The following is a 12,960-nucleotide window of genomic DNA, read 5'->3' on the forward strand; positions in this document are numbered from 1 at the left end:
AAAGCACTAGTCTTGGGGTCAACATATGCTAGCCCTAGTTCTGGCTTGCAATGGCATCTATAAAGCCAGGCAGCTGTGGTTCCCCAACCTCTACACAATTAACACTTTGTAATAAATCATACTTTTGTGTGTGAGGGAGGAGCTGTCCTGTGCCTTGTAGGATATTTAGTGTCATTCTCGACTTCTACCCACTAGAGACTAGTAACATCACCCAAAATCATGTGTGTCAACCAAAAACATCGACAAATAGTATCAAGCATCCTCAGGATGGAAGGGACAGAATCGTCTGTAGTTAAGAACTAGTGCTTTAAAAAATCTCAAGCCACTTCCTTCTTCCATCTCACTGTGTCTCTGAATGCCAGATTGTACAATAGGGGGTGTGATGGAAATTCCAGTGACTTCCTTAGGGCCAACACTACAAGGCTGCACTTGGGCACAACCCACACCCAGCCAGAGGACATCATTTAGCATAGCTGGTGAGGGTCCATTTGTACTCTCTCATGGTCCTCCTCTCAGCAATACCCTTCTACTACAAGTGTAGGGATCTCTACCATTGTGTTTTCACTGGTGTGGCCTCCACAGATGTAAACTCACACCTGATTTGGCTCATTTGGTGTCACACTGCACCCATCCTCCAGAAAAGTCCAAAGAATTTCTGTGACATCCCAATCAGAAACTGAAACTTTTGGAAAGCGGTAGGTCATAAAAATGAACATATATAAGTGTAGGGTGACCATATTATGTAAGGAGACATGGGAGTGATGATTGAACAACATGATAAACACAACTAATGTCACCGTACTATACAAGTGAAGAGTGCTGGAATGTGATTGTTTTGTACATATATGTTTACCACAATTCTTTTAAGGTAAAAAAGGAAATTCTCAATGTTTTCTTTCCTTTTTGTTTGCATTTTGGAGCAGGAAGAATAAGAATGACAGATAGGGAGTAATTTTTTTAAAATATAAAAATGTGACTTAAATGTTATTATGAATTTATCATTTGTTTAATAAATCATCCATTCACTTAATTATCAATTACTGACTCGATTACTGTACCAAGAACTGGCTTAATAATAAAGTGAGTAAACAAGAGAAGCAAGACAGTACCTACTTTAAAAGAGTACACAAGGAAAACATTGTTTTCTATATTACTGAAGAATTCAAAGACAAATATGACAACCAAACTCCCTGCCCATTGAGTTGATTCTAGCTCATAACTACCCTGTAGAACAGAAGAGAACCGTTTTGTGGGGTTTCCAATGTTGTAAGTCTTCACCAGAGCAGAGAATCTCATCTTTCTCCAGGAAACAGCTACTGGGTTTAAACCTCCAACTTTGCAATTAGCAGCCCCACACTTAACCTTTTCAGTCTGCTACGAGGGTCTTTGGAGAACAAGCAAGCCCAAAAGTCCATTACCAAAAAGGAGAAAATCTTCCCTGTCACAATTTTGGGCTGAGAAAATATAAAAATGAAAAGACTGCAAGGTTTGTGTCTGGTTGTGTGCACTCGTGCAATGCATCGGATGTGACTGTTTCTTAAATGGAGATGGGTGTGGAACCAAAATGGACCCTTGGGAGCCTGAGAATCCAAGAGAAAGTATCACAAACGGAAGCCCCGAACTCTCTATGAAAAGAAGAGCAGGCAAGGTATAGGAAGTGGACATTTCATTTCAAGCTGCTAGCTGGCAGGCCTCACCCACTAACGAGCCTCGTTCTAAGATTTGCCCTCAGCTCTAGGCACAGAAGAAGCCCTTACGAACAAGTGTTGGATAAATTAATTCCTTCAAAGCCTTCTTTCTTCCCCAAACTTCCCAAGCCTTATTTCTACTTAGAGTTCTAGAACTTCTATTAACTAGTTTGTTAGGCTGGGTGGACTAGAAAAACAAATTCATAGACACACATATGTGTATAAGGATGATGTTTATATACAAGAGAATATAAACATTAAGAAACATCCCAACCCAGTCCAATCCAAGGCCATAAGTCTGGTATTAGCCTATATGTGCGATACCAATCTATAAAGTCCTCTTCAGACTCATGAAGCACAGAGAATGAAGCCAAATGCAGGACAATCACAAGCCATTGGGTAGAAAGCCTTTGGGTGCAGTGGCGTTGTAAGCATCTCAGTGCTGGCAGGGATCTCTCTGTGGCTTCTCTGGCTTCAGAAGTCTGTTTGCATCCATGTAGCTTGTCTTCTGCAAATGTGTCCCAGGGAGTGACAGAGAGAGAGAGAGAGAGAGAGAGAGAGAGAGAGAGAGAGAGAGAGATCTTTGGCCTCCAAGGAAGAAGTACCAGATTTCCCAGAATTCTTAGGAGGTCATGCCCACACAGAAGTCTCATTGGCCATCTCCAGATTGACAGCCTAGACTCTAGACCTCCATCCTTAAGTTGACACCAGATTAGCTGACTACCACAACTAGCTACTTCCACAGTCACTTTCCAATCAAGGCTTGAGGACACTGACTAACCTTGAAAAGAATAATTCATTCTGCTCCACGTTCCCAGAAGAGATAGGAATTCATTCTAAAGGTGGGCTAGAGTTTATCAAATGAGAGGTGAGGTGGAAAGGCATTGCGGGCTATGGCTACAGCAGAAGGAAAATCATAGAGATGCAGTATTTGGGTCCTATCAAAAAGTCCACGCCTGTTAGCCCATAAAGTGTGTTTGTGAATGAGTGTGTGTGTGAATGTATGTGAGCATGCATGTGTGTGTATGTTTGTATGTGTATGAGTCTGTGTGCATATGTATGTATTTATAAGCATTGAGTAGATGTGTATTTGTGGCTGTTTCTGGGCAGTATTTGTTGGGTTTGTGGGTGACAATGGCATTTGAAAGCTAGTTTGGGGCCAGATTGTGAGGGGCTGTTCCTTTTGATGGATGTCCCACCTTTTTTACTATCCAACCACTTCGATAATTGAGGTGTCAGCTCCGTCCACAAGATAAAAGCCCACTAGCCTGTGTGATCTAAGGATTGTAAAAAATAAAATCCAAGGCGAGTGAAGAGTATGATATTAGAGCACAAATTTTTAGCACCAAGTTTGTAGAAGGCTATGAATTACTGTGAAAGCCCCACATTTTGTGGAGGGTCCCCACGTGGATTAAGGCTCCCGTGAAGTCCCTCTGATTACTGACCAGGGAGGTTAAAGGTGTTGTGATCAGACAGGATGCATTGAAAAATTACCAAATGCAGATTTAGTTAGGTCAAAGTATAACACCACTCCATCCCCACCCCCCCTTTTGATCCATTTTTAAGATTGTTCTAGTTTTTATTATTTTCTTCTTTCTTTTTTATTGAAGTTTTCTTCTTGATATTGGGTGGTGTTTTTTGTGGTTTTTTTTTTAATATTTTGTCTTTGTCTATTTTCCTTTATATGAAACCCAGGATAAGTAAATCTAGAAAGACAGTAAGTAGATTAATAGTTTGTTAGTGTTCTGGCAGGAACTATTGTTCTATAATGGGTACATGCTTGGCTGCTAGCTGCAAAGTCAGAAGCTCAAAACCACCAGCTGCTCCAAAGAGAGAAAGATGAGCATTTCTACTCCTGCTAAGGGCTACAGCCTTGAAAACCCACAAGGCAACTCTACCATGTCTTATAGGGGTCAGAATTGACTCCACAGCAGTGGGAGGGTAATGGCAGCGGGGCTTGGAGGGAAATGGTGAGCTCATAGCAATGAGTAGAAGAAAGAATATATTCTAAAATTGATGATGGTAATGATTGCACAACTCTTTTTAATATGCTTAAACCACCACATTCTATGATATATGAAATGTATGTCAATGAAGTGGTTAACATTAAATAAATAAATGATGCATGGGAAGACATTCCAGAAGACACAGTGCAAAGTGCCTTCCAGAAATGTAGTATTATAATGCTATGGATGGCAGTGAAGACTGCGCTTTGATGGGGCACTAACCCACCCAAGGGGAGGGTATTGTTTATATCTCCACAGGGAAAGAGGGACCAGACTTCAACCCAGTGCCACAAGGTGTGAATGCAATATTCCAGCATGGAGTAGGGAACCAGTGGAGAGGTCAGGGAGGCTGGCCCCAGCACCAAAAATTAAGTGGCTGCCTGCCCCTCCCCCCAGAACAATTTGTTTCAAAGGACGACATTGTTCTGCAGCTCCGGGAGATGGACATATCTAATCAGAGCACACGGGAGCAGATGAAGGGGCAGGAGGAGACAGTGGAGCACAGCCTGACCAACCAGGCCGTGAGGATGATGTTCCTGAGTAGAGCAGCCAGTCCACAGAGAGGACAACATGGCTGGCCCCACTATGAGACATGATGCCCCTCAGTGACTAAGGGCGATACAGGGGACCGCACCAGAGACACAGTGTGGGAATTGCGCCTGACCTGATCCCACCACACCGAGGCAAAGCACTGGGGGAGTGCAGCAGAACAGCAAGGGAATGGAGCGGCAAGGTCCCCAGGGAATGCTGAAAGTGGACATTGGGTCCAGGGCAGTGTGCCCCAACAGACTGGACTGTAAACCACTCCTAAAGGCCAACAAACGATCCTTGAACTAACTACAAGCTTTTCTTTCTTTCTTTTTTTTTCAAGCTCTTCTTGATGTGTTTTGTTTTGTTCTTTTTCAGTGGTTTGTTGTTGTTGTTGTTGTTTTGTTGTCTGGTTGTATGCTGTTGCTTTGTTTTCCTCTTTCTTGTTTTTGTGCATGTTATTGTCTCCACAGGTCTGTCTAAATAAGACAGGATGGATGAACTACCTGGAGGAAAAACAACTGGACCGACAGTTCTGGGGAGACTTGGGATGGGGGAGATGGGGGATAAGGAAGTGGTGTTAACTAACCCAGGGACATGGAAACAACATGGGACAAATTGGTGGTGAGGGGGCAGTGGCAGGCCTGGTAGGGAATGATCAAGGGTAAGCTAACATAAAGAAGAGGTATAGCTATAACCCAGGTGGGGATAGAGCATGATAGTGGGGCAGGAGGAAAGTCAAGGGAAATAGAGGAAAGAGCTAGGAGTCAAAGGGCATTTATAGAGGTCTAGACAAAGACATGTACATGCAAATATATATATGATGATGGGGAAATAGATCTATGTGCCTATATTTATAGGTTTAGTACTAAGGTGGCGGCAGGACCTTGGGTCTCTACTCAAGCATTCTCTCAACACATGAATACTTTCTTCTATTAAATTGGCATTCTATGATGCTCACCCTCCTGACACAACCACGGAAGCCAAAGCAGGTGAACAAGCAAATGTGGTGAAGAAAGCTGATGGTGCCTGGCTATCAAAAGATATAGCATCTGGGGTCTTAAAGATAAATGGCCATCTAGCTCAGAAGTAACAAAGCCCACATGGAAGAACACACCAGCCTGTGTGACCACGTGGTTCTGAAGGGATCAATTATCAGGCATCAAAGAAAAAAATCATATCACTGGGTTCACACCTCCATGATACGATCACTGAGGACAAATGGGTGCATAAGCAAATGTGGCAAAGGAAGTTGATGGTGACCAGCTATCAAAAGAGATAGTGCCTGGGGTCTTAAAGGCTTGAAGGTGAAGAAGTTGCCATCTAGCTCAGAAGCAACAAAGACCACATGGAAGAAGCACACCAGCCTGTGCGATCCTGAGGTGTCATAGGGATCAGGTATAAGGCATCATCAAAAAAAAAAAAATCTTACCATAATGAAGACCCAAGGCCCATTTGTTGGCCACTGGAGATCCCATCACAGAGTGGTCTAGAGGAGGACATGAGTCAGTAGGGTGTGACGTAGCACCAATGAAGAACACAGCTTTCCTCCAGTTCCTAAATACTTCCTCCGCCCCCACACCACCCCCCCCCACCACTACCATGATCCGAATTCTACCTTGCAGGTCTGGATATAGCAGAGGTTGTACACAGGTGCAGGTGGGAGCTAGAGGCACAGGGAATCCAGGATGGATGATACCTACAGGACCAGGGGTGTGAGGGGTGATACTGGGAGGGAAGAGGGTGAGTGGGTTGGAAAGAGGGAACTGATTCCAAGGATCTACATGTGACCTCCTCCCTGGGAGATGGACAACAGAAAGGGGTGAAGGGAGACACCGGATAGGGCAAGATATAACAAAATAATAATGTATAAATTATCAAGGGCTCATGAGGGAAGGGGAAGCGGGGATGGAGGGGGAAAAAGAGGGCCTGGTGCAAAGGGCTTAAGTGGAGAGCAAATGCTTCAAAAATGATTAGGGCAGGGAATGTACAGATGTGCTTTATTCAAATGATGTATGTATATGTATGGATTGTGATTAGGGTTGTATGAGCCCCTAATAAAATGTTAAAATAAATAAATAAATAAATAAGCATGGAGCCAAAAAATCTGAGACATGTAAGATTCTTTAACTCTAGTAAGCTTCTTTGAAGTAAAATATATAAGGATTTGAAGTATAATAATCAATATGTGCCTAGTTATCATTTCATATGAAGACGTATGAACCTGTAGCTAGTATATTTTTATTAGCCGGTACAACATACTGAATGCCTGTGAGAACAAAGGACAGCCTACTCAGCCATTCCCTCATCTGGAAAGTGAGCATAGTTTTCCTATTCTTGGGACTCATATGTGTGGATCGGCGACCACAAAGGCTAAGTGCTCATCACGTGTTTGGTATGTAGTACATGCAACATACAACGTGGTGGTTAGTGGAACTGTGTTTATAAAACAAAGGACAAATGAGCTGGCTTACCTGACACAACTGGAACGAGTAGTCAATTAAACAAAGCAGGAGATCATAAAAATGTGTACACACACAAAAATGTTTCAATCAGAACAGGTAGACATTGATGTATTTGCAAGACAGAGGATAAGAAACCTTTCCCTAAGTGGGTTCACCAATTGGAATTTTATATGGTTGTATTGCATAACCACACCCTCAATATTTCCAGTTTCATTTTCTTTAAAATGAGCAAGAATTTGAAAATCACTGACAAAGCACTCTGACTATAGAATTTATCTAGATTTTTATGACCCAGTGACTTGACCCCATTAAATGGACAGCATCCCCCCCCCCCTTCTGGAACAGTTTGGCTTTATTGAGATAGTTGAAAGCTTGCAACTTATTTTTCACAGTAACATAGAAAAGTATTTTCCAGTGTTACTCAGGTGGAATTGGCTACTGCAGGCAGTGGAGATCGGAGAATAAATGTGATAAATGCATCGAAGGACATAAAGAAATTAACTCACCTTGGTCCAAGGCTTGTGTAAATACAACGATAACCCCAGACACGTGTAAGAAGCAGGTTGGAGTCTTGGGTGAAGACAGCTAGGACTGAGTCTCTCAGAGTGTGGCCCACTCGTGATGAGGTGGGCAGTGTGCCTTTGAAGTCTTCTCTTTAAATGAAGTACTTTAGAACCTCTGGGAGCAGAACAAACAAAAACGCATTGGGTGATTCCAGAGTCCAGGAAGGGTTAACTTGTTCTCAAATGTAAGATTAATCAGAACCATTGCTCAGCATTTTAAACTGTGGGTCATAACCTAATATGGAGTCTCATAATTGACTGGCGGGATCTCCAAAACTCTGGTATCAGTAAAATGTTTCTGAACTTACAATGACCAATAATTAATTCAGAATCGAATGCACGATGAACCCAAGGTGTTTCTAGCAGTGCTTGATGGTGTTGCAAATGTCTTAGGCACAAAAGCATCACAAGTGGAAAAAACCTCAGACGCCCCAAGACACTTGATAAGGCCAGATATCTGGGACCCTGCTCTCAAGTCTGGAGCAGAGTCTGAGAATGTGTGTTTGTGACAGGTTCCCAGGTGATGCTAATGCATGTGGTCGAAGGAACTAAGAGAGTCATTGTTTTAATAGGCAAGCACTTACTTTAACCCAGAGTTTTAAACCTGATCGAAGAGGTTCAGTCGTTGCCAATGGGCTTGAATGTTGCATAGCAACGGAATCTCTCAGGTGTGGGACTTGGACCTAGGTGGCGTTGTGAGATAAGTCTTGTGCTGCTTACCACAAAGTTGACAGTTCAAATCTACCAGCTACCCCACAAGAGAAAGATGAGGTTGTCATTCCCCATAAATATTTATTCTCAGAACCTCTGTAAGCTGTAATCAGGTCATTGGCAGTGGGTTGGTTTGGAGTAAATAGGTCATGGTGTCCTGCTCAGAGCTGGTGGCCAACACAAGAAGTGTGGGGGCTATGCATTTTGGATGCTTCTTTGGTCAGGCTCTAACAGTTTCTAAGCAGTTTGAAGGCCTGCTTTGATCTGATGAGTTTGGATCAATTTAACAAGACAGGACTTTCTATTCAGTTTCAGAAACTCACAGGAGCAATTCTGCCCTGTACTATAATGTTGCTATGAGTCAGCATGGACTTCATGACAATGAGTTTGGGGGTCTTTTTGCTTTGTTTTGTTTTTGAATATGATTCTGTGGAGTTACGAGAGCATTGGGTGTTAAAGAATTTGAAGTCAGAGTCCTCTCCAATCAGACACATGCATATAACACCTCATGTTTTAAAAGGGCTGAAATGAACACCCCCAAAAATACACAGAGCACAGCTTGTTAGATAGCTTTTTTGTGTCACTGTGTAAAATATGACTCTGTCTAATTGGTCTCCTTTTATGAATTGTCACTCTTAACACTTACTTCCTCCCTTGACACATACTTGTCCACCATCGCCAATTTCGGAAAATTTAAACGCTTCCTGACTTCAAGAGAGCCTTCTATATCTTCCCACAGCTGGCATACTTCTGAAGACAGATTCATTTCTTCATGCCTTCCTCACATCGAGCTCTGCAGGAGACCCAACGTGGCTGGGTGCTGATTTGCCTCATTTAAAATACAGGCACCCAGTGATCCAAAGAATGTCTTGGATCTCCTGCTGAATGTCTCCATCTGAATGAGTTGCCAAGCATGGTCCTTGTTAGCCTCTGGCAAGCCCCGTGATACTTCTCTGAGTCCAGACTTGAAGAGATTGGTAACAGTGCAAATGGCTGGGAAATAAATGCTAAAACCCAATACAGTTTCAAAACATGTAGCAATGCAGTACGTGGATAATGAACTATATAAAGCTTACTCTTGAGTGGAACAAATAGTTTAAGTTCAAGTTCACCTAGAGGTATCCTCAGTAAAAAGGTTTAGCAATCAACATCTGACCAAGCAGTCACTGAAAGCTCCACAGACCACAATTCTACATTGACACGCATGGGGTCACCAAGTAGTTGGGATCCACTAATTGGAAACTGACTTCTTATTTCACTCCACAGATGGGGAAACCAAGCCTCTGCGCAGCTTTGTCCTGCATCACACACAGGCATGTTTAGCAAGAGCAGTTGGGAGCTGAGGCTTGCTTCCAAGTTCAATGGATTTAGGAGTGAAGTCCACTTGGTTTCATTTGCTGCTGAACTGGAAAGTTTTCAATCAAGCAGAAGGAGAGTGCTCAAGCAGGGACTGGTTGCGAGGAACCATGCACGCTTAGAGAGCTCACTGTCGGTAGCTGTCCATTTTACGACGGAATCCACACACAAACCACTGTGCCCTCCAGATGTGTAGCCCATGGAAATGCCATGAATCATGATGAAACAAATCCAATGGAAGAAATGATTCCTCACTGCCCTCCTGAGAGCCACTTCTCTGAGCCGTGGGAAGCCTCACCTCTGAGATCCTGGTCATTATCAGGGAAAAACAGGATCCCTTTGCAGCTATCTCTGCACTTGGCTGCTCAGGGCAATCCAGGGGAGGAGCTTGGAGATAAAGAAAGAAATAAAAGATGTGCTTGGTCAAACACACGAGGAACTCCTCGGGGCTGACAGGCTTCACAGGCCCAGGGACTAGGAACCAGGAAAGTCTGTCCAGGATAAAAGAATATTAGAAGAAATAGCTGGCAGGTAGTAGATTCTCTGAGGACAGGGTGCCACTCTGTCATCTTTCTTTGGAGTAGCAGATATTAGAAGCTCTTGACACACTGGACAGGATCTCCTGAGGAGAAGGAGCTATCACCCTAAGAATCAGAGCATCAAACTTTAGAAGACTCTCATCCTACTGAAAGACTCCTAGACTATGCATAAATTCTGTCTTTAGGGACAGCCTCCTGAAGCTTGCTGAGAGCAGGGCAGCAGAGAGGAGGAAGAAACAGGGTAAAGGAGGGCACACAGAGAGTTTGCTTTGTAATGCCCCCTAGAAGACAGAGCATTAACAGCCATACTCTAAAGGTCCCGGCACTCCCAAATTAATGATCAGAACCTTCAAATCCTTATTTCTCCTTCCCACCAAGGACCCAATTATCTACTCTTTTTTTTTTCTGGGACCTAAGCCCCCTGTCCTATACCCACACCTTACAGTACCAGGAAGTTCCCAGGGGTCTTTCGGTGGTGAGGATACTCAGAAAAACACATCCTTGCCCTGAAGTCCATGATTCTGCTGTGTAGTCTCCTAACAAAGCCCTGACGAGCTCATGTTGATGCTTGGCTGTTTCTGCAGGAAACACTGTGACTGGAGCATCAGCTATGGACTCTGGAACTGCTCACAGTTGTTCTGCCCTAAAATCCAGCCCTCTTCCTAGCCCCTCGATTCTCCCTGCTGACCTGCAGATGACTGGGCTTTGTATCTGCTCTTTCGTTGGTTCAATGTAAACGCTGGCTTTCTAGGTCAATTCTCAGAAAGAATGGTAGCAATACTTAATGTCCATGGACTCGGAAGACTACCTATCTGGGTTTAAATGTCAGCTCTACTGTTTACCTGATGGATAAGGTTACCTGGTCGGCTAGTTCAATGCCCTCTGCCTATCTCAACTTCTTTGTCTTTCCAATGGGGCTAGTACAGTCTACCACCCAGTTCTGTGATAAAGGAGAGATGGCTAGTGTCTATAAAGTGATTTCAGTGGCAGTCCACAGCAAATACTATGTTCTTTCTCATACAACGATCCTGCGTTGGTTAGACTTTCTGTCAACTTGATCATCCCTATGTGGAAGTAGGAGTGGAATCCAACCTGTCAATCAGGTGGTAGCCTGGTGATGCCTCCTTGGGGGTGGAGCCTTTTAGTAAGAGAGGCGGTGAGGACTTCTCTGTCTTGTCCTTCACCCTCCCTGCTTGCTTGGATTCTGGATCTGCCTCTAGGGGTGACTCCATGTGAGCCACCAACCCTGGGAGCTGTTGGCACCCTGTCATGGTCTTACTGACCTTGGCTACACTCGACTCTGCACCCACCGACCTGGGATCTCTTTGCTTCTGCTTTGCCTTTTTGTGTCATCAGCCTGCAGCGACCTGAGTCCAGACAGGGCTTCGGCTGGCATTGGCCCCATGCATTGAGTTGGACTGAGCCAGGGCACCTTCTGGATATAAAATTAATTCTTGATATAAATGCATGTCATTTATGAATAGCACTGATTTTGTTTTGCTAGAGAAGTTAGCGTAACTCAGCTCCCCTACCTTGCTTGTTTCTTACCTTGTAAACCATTCTCATTTTTCATTTTTCTCATCTGCTAGTTTTTTGGGTTGTTGCTTTTTTTTAAAAAAAAACTCTCCATGGAACTTACATCTCTAGCCCATTTTCTAAAGTTTTCAATTCAGGCAAATATTCAATAACTTACTCAAGTGCTTTTCTCTAAGGATCCTAAAACTTTGTTAAGAGAGAACGCTCTCATCTGACTGAAAGCTCTTCAAAATATTACTTTAGAAATGTTATTCAGAGATGAGAACCATGACAGGTCATTCAAGTCAGGCTTGGACCTAGTACTGAGGACAACGGGAAACTACATGTCCTTTAATAGAGAAGTAACAGCAACCCCAATGAGGAGGCCCTAAACCCAATGTCTCCCCACCAATGCCAGCTACCATATGAAAGGATGCAAACTTGAGCTGATTATAAATTCTCAAATAAGAAGCCGATTCTGGCATATTCAGGGGATAGAGCCAGGTCAGTTGAATGACCTCTCCATTTCCCATAAATAATATAATTTGTACCTATTAAAAAGAACCAGGTACTGGATGGCTGAGTGGATTTGAGTTACAGAGACCTTCATCTCAAGGTCATTGGTCTGAAGTCAGGCTACTTGAAGGGGAAGCTTGTAAATGCAGTCTTTTGGGCAAGCCAAAATGCATTTTCATTAATTAGTGCTTGATAAGAGCCATAGGATAATGAAAAAATATCCACTCATTTAGCAATTTACTCCAAGTTTCCCTGTTCACCTATTCCACTAATAAAAGGGCGAGAAGGAGAACGCAGGAAGCAAAGGAAAGCTGAGAAGAAAGAAAAGCACAATAGATACAAGAGCAAAATAAAAAAACATCGTATCACCTTGGCACCTGCAATGGGGAAACGTGCCTCTTTTCCTTGAGTCTGAAGTGGGATGGGGCGAAAGGGAATGGATGGAAGAGAACAAAGCTGAGCTCAGGAGTCAGAACTGGAACGAAGTTAAGGGCCAGAAACAGAATGGTCCTGGACACAGACCCCAACCCCACCCCATTCTGAGACCCCAGCCAAGACACTCAACTCCCCTTGTTTGCAGTGAGAACACCCTGTATTAGCCCTTCCAGCCCCAAGAGATTGTTGCTGTATTGTTCGTTGCCATTTTGCCAGATAATATATAACAGAACAAAATTTTGTTCTGTGCTATTTTCAGGATTATTGATATGTCTGAATGTGTTGTTGCCACTATTGTATCGATCCAACTCATACCATGTTCCCCACTTTTGATGCCCCTGTATGTTACCCAAGATACCCTGCTGGGGCTATGGGTTAACACCACAAGGTGGGCTGCTAAACACAGGTCAGCTGTTTAAACCCACCCAACACTCCCCAGGAGAAAGACGAGGCTGTCTACTCCTGTAAAATTCACAATCTTGGAAACCCTGTTTAAGGAGAAAACCGACATTTTGGTTTTTGGCTTCCTCTATAGAAGACATTGTCCTTTTCTAATGATGTGTCTTTTAAGCAACAGTGCAAAGTAAACGAGTCAAAAGCTGATCTTCCTCGAATCTAAGAAACATTCTGGTTGTATT

This window comes from Tenrec ecaudatus, chromosome 15 (assembly GCF_050624435.1).
Source record: "Tenrec ecaudatus isolate mTenEca1 chromosome 15, mTenEca1.hap1, whole genome shotgun sequence".
Classification (NCBI taxonomy): Eukaryota; Metazoa; Chordata; class Mammalia; order Afrosoricida; family Tenrecidae; genus Tenrec; species Tenrec ecaudatus.